The following is a 14,824-nucleotide window of genomic DNA, read 5'->3' on the forward strand; positions in this document are numbered from 1 at the left end:
GAGACCACCACCCCTTCCCACCCTGCCCTGCCTCAAGCTCCTTGGAGCTACCAAAGCCGTCGAGCCCTGGGGGCGGTGTCGGGGCAGGATTAAAATCGTTGTTCGTCCTTCCAACAACTCGGCTCCTGATTTGTTGGCCCGTCCTGCAGTAGAGTAGAAAGAGCTTGGGCTAGGTAACAGACACAGGCCGGCTCCGGGTGTTTCAGATTTGGGGGGCTGGGGGTAGCAAGGGCTGTGCTCCAGGGGATGGCGCCGGGCGGGGGAAGTGCATTCCTGCGGGTTATTTCAAGGGATCATTGGGAGAAAAATCCCTTGCGAAAGGAAAGCGGTTTTTTTTTTTTTTTTTAAAGTCGCTCAGTCGTGTCCGACCCTTTGCGACCCCGTGGACCGTAGCCTACCAGGCTCCTACGTCCATGGGATTCTCCAGGAAAGAATACTGGAGTGAGTTGCCATTCCCTTCTCCAGGGGATCTCCCCAACCCAGGAATCGAACCGGGGTCTCCCGCATTGCGGGCATACGCTTTACCCTCTGAGTCACCAGTAAGCCCTAGGCAGGCGTTAAAGCGGGCGAGGGTGTCGTTGCCTCGCGGCATAGCCTTGGTTCCGTGTTTGTTGCTATTCTGAGGAAGAGGGCTCGGAGAAAGTACCCTATCGTAGAGAGGCATGGCAGCCTTGGGTAAGTGATGCGGCGTGCAGGAGGGAGGGAGCGGCGCCGGAGCGGGGTCCCCTGCGTGGGCTGACGACAGCTAGGGGGCGGCCTCGAGCTCCTCGCTGGTCCCGCTCGGTGGAGCCGCCGCGCTGTGGCTGTGCGTGGGCTTCGCGCTTGGGAGTTGGAGAACTGCGCTGTGAGACGGCCGCCCCGTCGGGATCGCCTGCGCCCCGGTGCCCGGCTCCCCGCGGGAGACGCTGCTTTAAGGGCAGTTGCAGCGTCCCCTTCTTCTACCGCCGCCGTTTGGCAACTACTTTCCCGGCTCTTTATCTTAGAGAGGTGGGTGGGGACAGGAGAAAACCAGGGTGAGCTTTTGGGTCCGCTTTGTGTTGCCTGAAGGCATCCGTTTGCTTTCCGAAAAGCCTGGTGTGGAGATCTTTTGGAAATGTGAGTGCGCTCTTGCCGTGCCATTCCTTATAAAGCAATAAATAAAAGCTACCTTTAACGTAGTATTATGTTTCCATTTATAAGTCCCATTGTCTTGATGTCATCTTTTCACAACAGCAGTTGTTTGACTAATTGCAATAATATTTGATTAACAGTGATTTTGTTACTAAAACACAAGTCCGTGTGCCCCACGCACTGTGCTGTGCTAAGTCGCTTCAGTCGCGTCGGATTCTTTGCAAATGTAGGTACTGTAGCCCGCCAGGCTCCTCTGTCCATGGGATGCTCCAGGCAAGAATACTGGGGTGGGTTGCCACTTCCTTCCCAAGGGGATCTTCTCAACCCGGGGATTGAACTCGTCTCTTCCATTGGCAGGCGGGTTCTTTACCACTAGCGCCACCTAGGAAGCCAGGTACAGTGAGGCCAAACAATAGCACACCCAAAGAGCAGGGGCCAGGTCCCACAGACGGTGACCCAGGGGGACTGCCGCTGCCATTAGGTCACAGAGGCAGGGATGGAGGAGAGGTTCACCGTTGCCTCAAGGCCTCAGCTGACCAGTGGGTGACCTTGGTGAGGGCGCTGGAGCCCTGCAGGATACTGCCCCCACCTGTTCCCTAGGGCCCCCAGCCTACCCACTGGCCTGAGGCCCGGTGCACTGGAAGGAACGCTGGAGGGCGGGGGAGGCGGGGAGAAGGCCAGAATCCGTCTCTTACACGCCTGAGAGCAACTCCTCCGCCAACTTTTGGCTGAAGGGGCCCACTAAGGGTTGCTCGCTGACTTTGGGTCGCTTGGGGGAGGGGCCCACTACGGAGCCCACCAATGGCTGAGCAGGACCACTAATGGTTGCCCCCCAACCGTTGCCTGGTAACGGGGTGGGGGGAGGGGGGAAATGGCATGCAGCAACAACAATGTGCTAAGGACTGCACCTGGTCCTCTTTCTATGAAGGTTTGAAAGCTGAGTTTTTATTGTCTTTGATCAACATGTCTTGGCAAACGGTAGAATCCGATTCCCAGTGGAAGACAGCTCTTTATTTTTTTGGCCATGCCTGGGTCCTGTGGAAGATCCTAGTTCCCTGACCAGGGATCAAACCCCTGCCCCCTGCAGTGAAAGTTCAGTCTTATTAACCACTGGACCGCCAGGGAAGTCCCAACAGCCCCTTAATTTTCACAGTTAACACATCTATTAATTTATATTAAAGTGGAGACAATAGAAACTAAAGTGGTGTGAAATTCTATAAGGCTAGCAAGAACACTTTAGAATTCCCTTTCATTATTAGGGATGTATGGAATTATCATAGATGGAGTTATCATAGATGTCAAGAAACCTGCAAAAATTGTTGTTGTAGGGAGTTTTCAAACATTAATGTGCATTAGAATTACTTTGAGTCATACAAAACCCATGTATTTGTAACTTTATGGAATATTTCACAGGGTACCAAGGGTGTTTCTGCTCTCTTTTAAATTATTTGGCTCTGCTGGGTCTTTATTGCAATGCGGACTTTTCTCTAGCTGTGGCAAGCTGGGGCCACTCTCTAGTTTCGGTGTGTGGGCTTCTCACTGTCGTGGCTTCTCTTGCGGTGGAGTACTGGCTCTAGAGCGTGCGGGGTTCTGTAGTGGCAGCACACAGGCTCAACACAGTTGTGGCTCCCAGACTCCAGAGCACAGGCTTGATAGTTGTGGCACAGGGGCTTAGGTGCAGCGTGTTGGGTCTTCCCGGATTAGGGGTTGAACCCCTGTCTCCCCTGTCTCGTCTTGGCAGGCAGATTCTTTACCCCTGGGCCGCCGCGGAAGCCCCCGCTCTGATTCTTAATACCTGCTTTCTCTCACCCTGTGAAGGTGTGTGACTACCTTCTATGGATTGTTTTTCTTAAAATCCAGATGTTTTAGAGTAGGGATTCTTAATTCAGGGTCAGTGTTCATACTCCAAAAGATCTGTAAACTCGGAGAGGAAAAAGGTTGTGGTTTTTTTTGCTATTGTCTAAAATTAAGTATTTCAGTTATGAATGTAGATCCCCTATCCCACAAAAAACAAAGCTAAGTAGCACTTGTGTTTGTTTTTGTTTAATTTGTGGACAAAGACTTACAGACAAGTGCGAAAGTAAGTCCTCTTTTGCAACCCACAACTCATTGTTCAGTATGAGTTTTGATACAGATAAGAAGGAACATGATCCATAAAATGGGTGTGTATTGATGAGCATAAAGATTGCTTCCAGGGCTATAAAGTTAAATAAGCTTTTAAATTACCAGCTGTATTGATCCTAGTACTCAGTTTTAATGTTGACATAAAACAAACAAAGATGGGCTCCTTTTTTTAGGCTTTTATCTTCGGAATACAGTGTCTGGATTTTCCAAAGGTATTGGCATATCCCAATGATCTCTGTCAAGTTTTAGGGTGTGATAACTTGGGAATTAATATTATTTGAACTTTAAGCTTTTAGAGAACTAGACATCCCATCTCCTGACCCTAAACAGGATCCTATAGTGAACTGCTTGAGGAAATTGGATCTTAAAGATTATAGGTGGCAAACTTTGAAGTGCTCTCCATTGAAGATCAGAGAGGCCCAACTAAAACAGCTGTGGCATCACAGCTGTGGACTGAGCAGAACTTTTTGTAAGGGCTGCCTTGAAGATGACAACTTTGGAGGAACTATGGTGACTGGCAGTGGAAAGAATCAGGACGTGTGAAAAATCCTTAAAAATTTATTGACTTAAATAACTTTGCCTATGTTATGAATAAAAAGAAACCTTTGTGCAGAAAAAAAAAAGCTAAATAAATAAACAAACAAAAATCCCACAATAGTATTAGCTGTATGCAAGTGTTCACATCTCAGCTTTATAGTTGGGAGATACATATAGTTGTAATGTAGACTCGTTACTTCAGAATTATGGTAGTTATTGGATCAGCAGCTAAATATTTACACCACTTGAGGAGCTCGTAAAATACCACGAAGGTGTGAAAGTGAAAGTTGTTCAGTCCTGTATGATTCTTTACGACTCCATGGACTGTAGCCTGCCAGGCTCCTTTGTCCATGGAATTCTCCAGGCCAGAATGCTGGAGTTGGTAGCTGGTTCCTTCTCCCGGGGATCTTCTCAACCCAGGGATCGAACCCAGGTCTCCCATACTGCAGGCAGCTTCTGTGCTGTCTGAACCACCAGGGAAGACCAAGAACACTGGAGTGGGTAGCCTATCCTTTCTCCAGCTGATCTTCCCAACCCAGAAATCCAGAGACCCAGGGTCTCTTGCATTGCAGGCAGATTCTTTACCAGCTGAGCTACCAGGGAAGCCCTCATATAATACCATAGAACATGATATTTTAAATGTTTTGATAATGATTTCAATACAGTTGGTTTCCTTTGTAATCTTATTTTACTTGTTTATTGAAAAATTCTAGGAAAAGGTCCAATGGCTTAAATAGAGCTAAAAGAGCTGACTGTGTTGGCACTTTTGTTACTTCTGGGTCTTTTGAAACCAAGTGGCCTGCAAATAATGTGAAAAGTCTATTCTTCTACAATCAAATTATATTTTTAGGTACTGCCAGGAATTGCTTGTCTGATTTGTCTGATGAATAGGGATAACTTCCAGATATTATTCCAGTCCCCAACATTATATTTAGTCTTGCAAGTTTTGATGGTAGGTTCAACATAGAGTGTAAGTTCCAAAGGTTAGAATTCTTGTCTGTGTTTTTTTGTTGTTGCTGTTGTTCATTGAAGCAGCCCGACACCCAGTACATCATTGAACACATTGAAGGCATGAACATAGTGGAACTTCTTTAAAAAAAACAAAAACAGCTGTATTTGATACACATTGACATTTTCATGAATACAATGTTTTTCATAGTTTAATCATTTAAAAGGCTTGGAAGAACAGATAAAGCATAAGCTCCTAAACTTAAAATTTCTTTAAATCCCAGATGTACAATAAAAAATAAGCCAGCCCCGCCAGTAGATTGCTACTGTGCTGTGTGCTTAGTCGTTCAGTCGTGTCTGACTCTGCAACCCCATGGACTATAGCCCACCAGGCTCCTCTGCCCATGGAGTTCTCCAGGCAAGAATACTGGAGTGGGTTACCATGCTTCCTCCAGGGGATCTTCCCAACCCAGGGATCTGTAGATTTTCTTTGCTTAGCAGGTGACAGATGATTTAAATAGATTGATATCCTAGTTGTTTTTTATTGTTTACATTAGATGCTAAGGTGTTTTTGTTGTGTTGAAGTTTGATCTGAAGTGTTGATGAATACATTGCCTTACCCACTTGCCTAAATTTTGAGGAATATCTCAGGATAAGTGTGATGACTCTCCCAGATGTGAATATTCTTATATACGAAGAGAAGTCACAACTAACCCAGAACTTTTTTTTCTTTTTTCTTTTTACAGGTGAGAGAGTGCTGTGCTTCAAGGACCTCTTCTTTATGAAAAAAAGGTATAAAATCTGTTTTCTTTTTAGAAGTTAATTGAAACTGCTGGCTGGATAATACCAGATTTCAGTGGTTCATAGCTTTAGTGAATTACCGTTTTCGTAGATTTTCATAGATTCATATTTCATATGAATCCATAGATTACATAAAGCATTGCTATCTTACCATTCGTTTTACTGACCAGTAGTTGGAAAGAGCATTTGAAGGGGAAGATAGAAGATTGGCTATTTATGACAGTAAAATAGCATTATGTAGTTAATGACTTTTGAGGAAATACTGCCAAGTCAATTTTGTTTGCAATTATAATATGTTGAGTAGCACTGAGTAAGCATTGAGTAGTTATGTTAAAAGTAATGTTTAAAATGAGTAAATTTATTTTTTTCCTATATTTGTTGGATTTCCTGGCAAAGTTTGAATCCCAGAGAGTTCCATTTCCCTTTTGTCTATATCAATGTGTTCAGGTAATAAAAACTGATTTTACATTTAGCCAAAGATAAATGGGAAGATGCATAATGAAGTAAAAAATGTTTTTAGCATTTTGTTTCTGGTAACTTTTTTAGCACAAATATTTAAGACATGTCAACTTTTTTAAAACAGTTATGGTTAAAATAAAAACTATATGAACAGTATACTAAACAGTATAATATTTAAAGGCAATTTCTATGTATGTTCTCGGTGAATAGTTTGTCAGTTAAAATAGTCCTATAATTGTAAAGTGTGACTAAATAACCATTTCCACTACTTTTTAGTTGTTTTGAATACATAATAGATGTATGTTTTTAAAGTTCTAAAATGACTGAAATTGGACTCATGGAGATGGTCAAGAACCTTGTGTGTACATATATATCTTAATGGTATAATACCAGTGCAGTTTATAAGAATATTTTAAGTCCTATTGATCACTTATATCCTTCAATGTTATTTTTGTTGCATCAGCTTATGGTAAATTCTGATACAGAATTTGACTGGAAGATTTTTCTTCTGGCAACAGATACACATTTGTGAACAATTTCAAATGGCAGTTGGACTAGCTTAAACTATTGTGGTTCTCTTGGTTGCCTTTGATAGAAATCCAAAACCAGATAATCATTGCTTTTTTCATAATTAACGACTTTCTCTAATAATTCAATCTAATTTGTTTGACTGAAGTCCCTATGGAAAACAGTGTGACATTTTCTTAAAAAATTAAGATAGAATTACCATATATATAATCCAACAATCTTGCTTCTGTATATGCTTCCAAAAAAATTGAAAATAGGATCTCAAACACATATTTATGCATCTATGTTCATTGCAACATTATTCACAATATCTAAGGATTGGAAGCAACATAAAAGCCCATAAACAGATGAATAGATAAAACATGGTCTGTATATATCAGATAGTCAGTTCAGTTGCTCAGTCATGTCGACTCTTTGCACCCCTGTGGACTGCAGAATGCAAGGCTTCCCTGTCCATCGCCTACTCCCTGAGATTTCTCAAACTCATGTCCTTTGAATTGGTGATGCCATCCAACCATCTCATCCTCTGTTGCCCCCTTCTCCTCCTGCCTTCAGTCGTTCCCAGCATCAGGGTCTTTTCCAATGGGTCAGTTCTTATCAGATGGCCAAAGTATTGGAGCTTCAGCTTCAGCATCAGTCCTTTGAATGAATATTCAGGACTGATTTCCTTTAGGATTGACTGGCTTGATCTCCTTGCAGTCCAAGGGACTCTCAAGAGTCTTCTCCAACACCACAGTTCAAAAGCATCAATTCTTTGGTGCTCAGCTTTCTTTCTAGTCCAACTCTCACATCCATACGTTACTACTGGAAAAACCATAGTTTTGACTATACAGACCTTTGTTGGCAAAGTAATGTCTCTGCCTTTTAATATACTGTCTAGGTTGGTCATAGCTTTTCTTCCAAGGAGGAAGTGTCTCTTAATTTCATGGCTGCAGTCACCATCTGCAGTGATTTTGGAGCCCAAGAAAATAAAATCTGTCACTGTTTCCATTGTTTCCCCATCTATTTGCCATGAAGTGAAGGAACTGGATGCCATAATCTTAGTTTTTTGAATGTTGAGTTTTAAGCCAGCTTTTTCACTCTCCTCTTTTACTTTCATGAAGAGGCTCTTTAGTTGCTCTTCACTTTCTGCCATAAACGCGGTGTCATCTGCCTATCTGAGGTTATTGATATTTTTCCCGGCAATCTTGATACCAGGCTGTGCTTCATCCAGCCCGGCATTTTGCATGATGGACTCAGCATATAAGTTTCCCTGGTAGCTCAGACGGTAAAGAGTCTGCCTGCAGTGCAGGAGACCCGGATTTGATCCCTGGGTTGGGAAATATCCCCTGGAAAAGGAAAATGCAAACTACTCCAGTATTCTTGCCTGGAAAATCCCATGGATGGAGGAGCCTGGCAGTCTACAGCCCATGGGGTTGAAAAGATTTGGACATGACTGGACGACTTCACTTTCACTTTCACTCAGCATATAAGTTAAATAAACAAGGTGACAATATATATCTCCTTTTCCAATTTTGAATCAGCCTGTGTTGAACAAGACTATATGAACCATTTTTCCAACAGCATTTTCTTGCTTCATGTCTCTGTCACAGTTTGGTGATTATGGCAACATTTGAAACTTTTTCATTATGATCATATTGTTATGATGATTTGTGATCAGGGATTTTTGCTGTTGCTATTTCTGAGGGCTTGGATGATGATTAGCAGTTTTTTAGAATAAAGTACTTTTTAATTAAGGTATGTGCTTTGTTTTTTTAAAGACATATGCTATTGCACACTTTATAGTATATTGGGAATGTAACTTTTTTAAAAATGTTTTTAAAGATTGAAATATAGTTGATGTACAACTTTGTGTTAGGTTCAGGTGTAAAGCAAAGTGATTCAGTTACATATATATATATATGCTCTGATTCTTTTATATTATAGACTATTATAAGATATTGGGGTTTCCCTGGTGGCTCAGCTGGTAAAGAATCTGCCCACAATGAGGGACACCTGAGTTCAATCACTGGGTTGGGAAGATCCCCTGGAGAAGCCAATGAATTTCTTTGTAAGGGCTTCCTTGGTGGCTCAGATGGTAGAGAATCCACGTGCAGTGTGGGAGACCTGGGTTTTATCCCTTGGTTGGGAAGATCTCTTGGAGGAGGGCATGGCAACACACTCCAGTATTCTTGCCTGGACCTGGAGCTGACTGTGGCTCAGAACATCAGCTCCTTATAGCAAAATTCAGGCTTAAGCTAAAAAAAGTGGGGAAAACCACTAGACCATTCAGGTATGACCTAAATCAAATCCCTTATGATTATACAGTAGAGGTAACAAATAGATTCAAAGGATTAGATCTGGTAGACAGAGTGCCTGAAGAACAATAGAAATAGAGGAAAACAATAGAATGGAAAAGACTAGAGACCTCTTCAAGATAATTGGAGATATCAAAGGAACATTTCATGCAAGGATGGGCATGATAAAGGACAGAAACAATATGGACCTAACAGAAGCAGAAGAAATTAAGAAGAGGCAGCAAAACCCACAGAAGAATTGTACAAAAAAGGTCTTGATGACCCAGATAACCAGATGGTGTGGTCACTCACCTAGAGCCAGACATCTTGGAGTGTGAAGTCGAGGGCCTTAGGTAACATTACTACCAATAAAGCTAGTGGAAGTGATGGAATTCCAGTTGAGCTATTTCAAATCCTAAAAGATGATGCTGTGAAAGTGCTTCACTCAATATGCCAGCAAATTTGGAAAACTCAACAGTGGCCACAGGACTGGAAAAGGTCAGTTTTCATTCCAATCCCAAAGAAGGGCAGTGCTAAAAATTGTTCAAACTACTGGCAATTGCATTCATTTCCCATGCTAGTAAGGTTATGCTCAAAATCCTTCAAGCTAGGCTTCAGCAGTATTTATATCAAGAATTTCTAGATGTAATGTACAAGCTGGGTTTAGAAAAGGGAGAGGAATCAGAGATCAAATTGCCAACACTCACTGGATCATAGAAAAAGCAAGGGAATTCCAGAAAAACACCTACTTCTGCTTCATTGACTATGTGAAAGCTTTTGACTGTGTGGATCACAACTGTGGAAAATTCTTAAAGAGATGGGGATATCAGATACCTTACCTACCTCCTGAGAAACCTGTATTTGGGTCAAGAAGCAACAGTTAGAACAGGACATGGAACAACTGACTGGTTCAAAATTAGGAAAGGAGTATGACAAGGCTGTATATTGTCACCCTGTTTATTTAACTTATATGCAGAGTACATCATGTGAAATGCCAGGCTGGATGAAGCACAAGCCAGAATCAAGATTGCCGGGAGAAATATCAACAACCTCAGATATGCAGTTGATAGCACTCTAATGGTAGAAAGTGAAGAGGAACTAAAGAGTCTCTTGATGAGGGTGAAGGATGAGAGTGAAAAAGGTGGCTTAAAACTCAACATTCATAAAACTAAGTTCATGGCCTCTGGTTCCATCACTTCCTGTTAAATAGAAGGAGAATAAGTGGAAGCAATGACAGATTTTCTCTTCTTGGGTTCCAAAATCACTGCAGATGGTGACTACAGTCATGAAATTAGAAGATGCTTGCTTCTGGGAAGGAAGGCTATTACAAACCTAGACAGCATATTGAAAAGCAGTGGCATCACTTTTCCAATGAAGGTTTGTTCAGTCAAAGCTATGGTTGTCCCAGTAGTCAGATATGAAAGTTGGACCATAAAGAAGGCTGAATGCTGAAGAACTGATGCTTTTGAACTGTGGTGCTGTAGAAGACTCTTGAGAGTCCTTTGGACTGCAAGGAGATCAAACCAGTCAATCCTAAGGGAAATCAACCCTTAATACTCATTGAAATGACTGATGCTGAAGCTCCAATCCTTTGGCCACCTGGTGAGAAGAGCTGACTCATTGGAAAAGATCCTGATTCTGGGAAAGATTGAGAGTAGGAGGAGAAGAGGGTGACAGAGGATGTGATGGTTGGATGGCATCACTGATTCCGTGAAGTTGAGTGAACTCTAGTAGATGATGAAAAACAGGGAGGCCTGCCGTGCTGCAGTCTATGGGGTCACAGAGAATTGGACATGACTTAGCAACTGAACAATAACAACAGTCTGATAATCCCAAACTCCAAATGTATCCCTTTCCACCCCTTTCCCCTTTAGTAATCATAAGTTTGTTTTCTATGTTTTTGAGTCTGTTTCTGTTTTGTAAATAAGTTTGTTTGTGTCATATTTTAGTTCCCACACATAAGCAATATCATATGACATTTGTCTTTCTCTGACTTACTTCACTTATTATGATAAAATCCAGGTCCACCCATATTGCTGCAAATGGTATTACTTTTTTCATTTTTATGTTGGGTAATATTCCATTGTATATATGTACCACAACTTCTTTATCCATTCATCTGTTGATGGACATTTAGGTTGCTCCCTAATGATGATTGTAAACAGTGCTACAATGAATATTGGGTGCATATATATTTTCAAATGATAGTTTCTCTGGATATATGCCCAGGAGAGGAATTTCTGAATCATATGGTAGCTCTATGTTTAGTTTTTAAATGAACTTCCATACTGTTCTCCATAGTGACTGTAAGCTTACATTCCCACAAACAGTGTAGAATGGTTGCCTTTTCTCCACATCTTCTCCAGTATGGGAATATAACTTTTATATACACTGGGAAACTAAAAGAATAGTGCTACTTTCTTTATTGCAATATTCATTTTATACACTAGTCAGCAATTGATCCCACAATATATTTGTGGTCTGTCTTAGAAAGAAAGTTCCAGGTGGAGAAGCGAGAAATAGTGAGGGGACCAAGGGCCAGCCATGGGTGACAGACCGCAGCTGAGTGCTGCTTCTCAGAGCTCAAGCCTCCTCACCCACATTCTCTTGTCCACAGCACATGCTCTTGGGTCCAGCACCAAGATTTCTCCTTCTTCACAAATTCAAAAACCTCCAAAACGTGTGGTGTAGATGAGCTCGCCAACCAGCCAGTTCCCTCTGTGTGTCCATCAGGATAGGATGGTCCAGAACTCACTCCAAGATGCTGGAGTGAGCAGCACCCCCTCTGTTCTTCCTGCTCTGCCTCATGGTCTATCAGTGGACTTAACTGTCAGCTCCTCACTCATCTCCCTGGGTTGGGGTTTAGCCTACGCCATCTCACCTGGGTACCTTTCCTTCCATGGTGGTCGCACAGTGGCTTTCCCTCTTGTGCCACTGATTGTGGCCAGCAGTTTTCTAAAAGAATAGGAGCTCTGATGGAAGCTGATCCTTGGGCTGACAGGCAAGAAGCAGTTTGACCTATGTTCACACCCTTGACATCCTCGGAGTCACTTGGAGCCTATCCGTGGGGCTCACCATCCTCTCCTCCCAGTCCCCCTTCTTGGGCTGCGTGGCTTTCCAGAGGCACAAGGCATGGCATGGATGCTGCTGACCTAGTTCCCATGCTGAGCACTGAACCCCTGATTGTGCTGCTTTTACTGAGATCCAGAAGTTCAAACCTTCAGATTGACAGGAAGAGGTTAAGTGGCCAGAGAGGATGTTCTTCCTGGTCCCCTACCTCTAGGGCAGACCAGTGCCACCAGCTGCTGGACACAAGGTCTTCCTGAAACCCCTAGTTTCGCCTCTCTTTGTGGGCACGTGTGAAACAAACACGGACCTAGAGGCCGATGGAGCCTTCTGTAGCCCAGCTGCTGCTTCCTGACTGTGGGGCCCAGGGTGGGCGCCGTTACTCTCTCTGGGCCACAGTTTCTTGGTCCATAAGCTGCAGTGATGATCCTCCCTATTGGTATCAGAGTGGCCAGACTGTGCCAGGATGTCCCCAAGTTCCCCGCAGGGGCTCCCCGAAGCCTTTCCTGGTCCTGGACCCAGAGTGGAGGTGGCCACTGCCGTGAGGCCACTGTCCTTGTCCATTCTTTTCCCAGTAACCTCTACACTCACCGGTTGTTGACCTCTTTCTGCTTTCTCTCTCCCACCCTCGGCTGGGAGGAACCTGGTCTGTCGTTTTCCTGGGTCCCCAGCCTTGGCGAGCCCAGCACAGAGCAGGCTTCTGATCAGAGTTTGTGTAAGGAATGCTCACTCCGCATGCTGGACAGACCTTTATCCCCTTCTCTGTCTGATACAACTCTCTGCTCCCTGAGAAGTCCTCCTTACCTGGTGATCCCTGCTTGGAGCCGAGCTGAGCCCCAGTGCCTCACTCCCAGCTGCTCTCTGGGAGATGCAGAGCAGGTAGTCACCCCCATTCCCTGCACGGCTGCTTGCTGGGCTCACCTGGGTGCACGAGGGAAGGTTCCTCTTCTGCACAGAGAGAAAAGGTACCAGTCACACCCATGGGCTGGGCCTCTGAGGGTGGGGGCAAATCAGACAAAAGTTTTCATGTCCAGGAGCTAAACACCCAAGCAAGGATATACACGCACCTGAGTTTGGTGAGGGCAGAAGACAGATGGAGTTCAGCCTCCAAGAGAAAGGGGGCAGAAGGAGGGCAGAAGGCAGGAGAGACAGATGACGTAGGTCTGCACAGACATGCTATGGGCTTGCCCAGTTCTGTGCTTCTACACAGAACTGGGAGCCTGCTCCAGAGAGTGGAGTTTCTGGAAGTCCATGGGGGCTACTGCATGGGCATCAGAAATGATGGACAGTATATACTGGAGTCTCAGGTAACCAGAACCATTGCTGGTGGGATTGGAAAGTCCTGCAACCTATTTGAAACATTATTTGGAAATTTCTAATAACATGACATATACACTCATTCTGTGAGCTACTAATTTTGCTTCTTTTATATTTAGCCAGAAGAAATGAAACCTTATGTTCACAAAAGATTCATGAAGGCTTCTGGTGGCTTTATTCATAATAGCTCCAAACTGGAAGCAACCTGTCCATTAACATGAAAATGGATATACAAACTGTGATACAGTCACACAGCCCAGCAATAGAGTTACAAATAAACAATGCCTGTAGTCATGTACAGATGTGAGAGTTGGGCCATAAAGAAGGCTGAGCACTGAAGAATTGATGCTTTTAAACTGTGGTGCTGGAGAACACCCTTGAGAGTCCTTTGGACAACAAGGAGATCAAACCATTCCATCTTAAAGGAAATCAACCCTGAATCTTCATTGGAAGGACGGATGCTGAAACTGAAGCTCCAATACTTTGGCCACCTGATGTGAAGAGCCGACTTTTTGGAAAAGATCCCATTACTGGGAAAGACTGAAGGCAGAAGAGGGCAACAGAGGATGAGATGGTTGGATGGCATCACTGATTCAGTGGACGTGAATTTGAGCAAACTCCAGGAGATGAAGGACAGGGAAGCCCAGTGTGCTGCAGTCCATGGGGTCACAAAGAGTTGGACATGAGTTAGCAACTGAACAGTACCTACATGGGTGACTCCTCAAAACCTGTGGAACAAATGAGAACTGGCACCAAACAGCACATATGTTGATTCCCTTTTTATGTCTCTGAGTACAGAGCAAATCTAGAGTGATCTGGATAAGAGCTGCTTTTGGGGAATGGGGTGCACTGTGGGGGGTATTCTGATCTCAACCCTGCTAGTGGTGAAAACACACCCAACTGTACGTTTGATATTTGTGCTTTTGGCTGTACATAAAATACTCCTCAATAAAATTATTGTTAAAAATTACTTCTGGTTTGAAAGCAAAATTCCTTGCGTAAGTAGCCACACTGTAGAGTCGCGGAGGTTTGTGGACTTGGCAGGTCTAAGCCACTTCACAGGTCCGGAACACCTTGGCTCCCCTGAGAAAGCCTTGCTGTATCTCCCGCTGATACTACACTTCCCTTCCTGACCTCCTCCATGGGGCCTGAGACCTTGCCGGCGACTGTGGCCTGTGACAGGCAGACGTGTTCTGACAAACACCTCTCCCCTGATCGCCCCAGGGTGGGGGGTGTACTGTGATGATTCGGGGACTCAGCACTGGCTCTGAGTTGTCACTCATTTCTGGTGACTTAAAGATGCCACCATGGTTCCACAGTCAAAGTGGGGGGCTTGTGGTGGTCATGAGATAAAAAGAGTTTCATCCCAAGAGTGGGTGTCTGCTGCACTGGTGGGTCTGTGGTCACTTCCTCAGCTTCCGATGTGTGGTTGGAGGGGTTACACTTGGCAGCCGGCTGAGCCCCCATGTCGGTTCCCCTGCCTTGGAATGGATGCTACTTCAGTAGAAATGGGACAAAAGCAAAAGTCCTGGCCTTTCCCATCCTTACCATGGGAATAAATCAAAGGTGATTAACTTGCATCCTGGGGGACCTACAGAGATCTATGGAGCCATCAATGACTTGAGAGGCTTCCCAATGCATCCCCTTATCGTTTCACA

The 14,824-nt window shown here is 44.1% G+C and overlaps 1 long non-coding RNA gene and 1 other non-coding gene across 2 annotated transcripts; both read left to right on the top strand.

Moving 5' to 3' along the window:
* The first annotated feature begins 531 nt into the window (after positions 1 to 531).
* On the top strand, positions 532 to 14,122 carry LOC139038596 (uncharacterized). The gene is made up of 3 exons (XR_011491617.1): positions 532 to 675; positions 5,466 to 5,511; positions 13,286 to 14,122. It is a non-coding gene; the product is annotated as an uncharacterized lncRNA (long non-coding RNA).
* LOC139038862 (small nucleolar RNA SNORA40) lies at positions 3,133 to 3,259 on the top strand. Its single transcript, XR_011492000.1, has one exon. It is a non-coding gene; the product is annotated as a small nucleolar RNA SNORA40 (small nucleolar RNA).
* Positions 14,123 to 14,824: the final 702 nt, after the last annotated feature.

This window comes from Odocoileus virginianus, chromosome 16 (assembly GCF_023699985.2).
Source record: "Odocoileus virginianus isolate 20LAN1187 ecotype Illinois chromosome 16, Ovbor_1.2, whole genome shotgun sequence".
Taxonomy (NCBI): domain Eukaryota; kingdom Metazoa; phylum Chordata; class Mammalia; order Artiodactyla; family Cervidae; genus Odocoileus; species Odocoileus virginianus.